This window comes from Spermophilus citellus (genome assembly GCF_964194105.1).
Source record: "Spermophilus citellus genome assembly, chromosome: 7".
Taxonomy (NCBI): domain Eukaryota; kingdom Metazoa; phylum Chordata; class Mammalia; order Rodentia; family Sciuridae; genus Spermophilus; species Spermophilus citellus.
In genome coordinates this window covers 68463384-68466080 of record NC_138188.1, presented here as the reverse complement: position 1 = coordinate 68466080, position 2697 = coordinate 68463384, and positions in this window count along the sequence as shown.

Genomic DNA, 2697 nt, shown 5'->3' with positions numbered 1-2697 from the left:
ACATCTTTTCTGAATGAGTCAGTGACAATTAGGGTCCTATATACACCATCACAAGTTCAGAGCACCAAAATATTTCTATTGAATGTTTCCAAATTTGAATTTCAAGAAACCAGAAGGAGAGCATGAGTCATTGAGATGCTCTGCTCCAGTATTCTTCATGTTTTAAGTACTATAAAATCCAGTTTGCTAAACTCAGGGGAGAACAACAAAAAAAAATCTAATTTCCTGTAAACACGTTCTAGTGAGAAAAGGGAGTTGTAATTGTTTGACTCTTATTCTACACATATCATTTGCACCTATACCAGAGATCTCATGCATAAAGGAAGGCATTTTAAATTAAATAATTAATAGTATAATACAGGAAATTTCTTTTCCAGTCAAATGAGAAACTTATGAAAGACTGACATTTCCACACCAATAATAAGAACAAGAAAAATCCAGATCGGCTACAAAAATTAGTTTTTAAAATCCATTACAATAGAGGATACAATAAAACCTAAATAAACACTAGTATTCAGACAGTGTTTAATCCTCCACAGAAGAGAGAACACTAAGTTACTGAGGAAGACATACATCGTGAGAGTGAGGTGGTAGAAGGAAAGAAGTAGGTACTAGACACAGATTTTTAAAATGGTTAAGAACCACATGTAGGCTGACATGGTAGACTATAATTTGGAGGATTTCTACTCACTGCGCCCATCTGCCAACTCTTACACATGGATATTCACCAAGTGGAAAGAAATACACCAAAAGTAGGAAGATGGTGCCCAAGATTTAGAGCTATGAGATAGCCCCTTTGTGGGGTGTACAGCCTTTCAAGTGCAAAACTCCCTCAAAGTAGGTTGTCTTGAAGCAGAAAAGCAAGCAGAGAGAATATTAACATTCAAGGAAAGTTGGAAGGAATCAGATCTCTCTCTCTCTCTCTCTCTCTCTCTCTCTCTCACACACACACACACACACACACACACACACACACACACACTTAAACATACAAAATTACAATTTTGCTTTCAATTACCAAAGAGTGAGGACTAGTCAAAATAGCTAAAGAGCAACATCTTCAAGGCATTCTGTGTCCTCATAAATTATGGATCCACAGCCCTCCAAAGGCTAGAGGAGGGATAACAGGTTTGAAAGAGGTCTTCCAAGGTTCAGAAAGCATGGCACAGGGCTTATGTGCAAAGACAACACTTGGGAGACCCCAAAACCTGACAACAAGCCTGGAAACTAGGCTACCCCACAGTTCCAAAAGCTGATGACCCAATCTGAAGGCTGAGCAGATCTCTGGAGTCTTGACAGTGCTCTGATTCCAAGACCTGCAGAAGGGAAACTCTCCATTCAATCCTCGACACATTTAAAGACAGAAGAAAAGTAAATTAAATTAATGTTGAAATAAAGCACAACACAAGAAAACTATATATCATATCAATTCAGTCTCTGTATGTAGATTAAAATTAAAGTGGATATTAATACTTCAGTTTTCACTATTCTATTATACAAAAATATCTTTCAAGCAACGAAAAATTGCAAGACAGACAAAAAAATATGTAAACACTGAACTAGAGATAAAATAGTACATAGAAGCAAATCCAGAGATAGCTCAAATGTTGGAAGTACCCAACAAAGAATTTGCAGACACTATGGTAAAAATGTTAAAGAACACAGTTTAAACAGAGGTTAACAAGCATGAAGAATCGAGAAATTTCAGCAAAGATATGATAATTGTATAAAAAATTCAAGGTTAAAATGTTATGTTTAAAAGGAACATACATTGAAAACAAAGACATGAACAAACTAAAAGTGAAAGGGTGGAAAAAATACACAATGCTAACACTAAGCTCAGGAAGACACAACTGACCCTATTACCATAAACAGGCTTTAAGAAAAGCCTTGGGGCTGGGGATGTGGCTCAAGCAGTAGTGCGTTCGCCTGGCATATGTGCGGCCCGGGTTGGATCCTCAGCACCACATACAAACAAAGATGTTGTGTCTGCTGAAAACTAAAAAATAAATATTAAAATTCTCTCTCTCTCTCTCTCTCAAAAAAAAAGCATTACTAAGATAATTGGGGAAATTTTGCATAGTAAAATAATCATTTTAACATAAAATAACAATTCCGAACATATATATGTATATATTCTGAACATATATACATATATATGACATATATATATATATATATATGAGACAACAAAATATCATCAAATCAAGTATGTCAAAGTTGAGAAACTAGAATTTACAGACCTTATGATGATCCAAGTATCAACAAATAACAGATAATATAAATTACTTAGAGTATATAAACTAACCACAATGTTAAAATAGAAATAAATAACATAACTTATGTAGAAAATCCTCAAATATTTAGAAATAAACTGACCTACATCTAAATAATCCATGAGACAAAGACGAAACAAAATGGAAATTTTGAAAAATTTTAGACTGAATAATAATACAGATAATATTTTAAAATGTGTGGAATATAGATAAAGCAAGACTTAGAGGAAAACATAGCTTCAAATGAAGAAAGTTGGATACAATCAATGTTCCAAGTCATTCCTTTATGAAACTAGAAAAAAAACAGAGAATAAATAAAGTAGGTAGATGAACTATAAATAATAAACATAACAAGATAATAAATTTAATACAGAACATTAATAATGGAGAGAAAAGCATTGTCAAAAGTTAGTTCATTCTT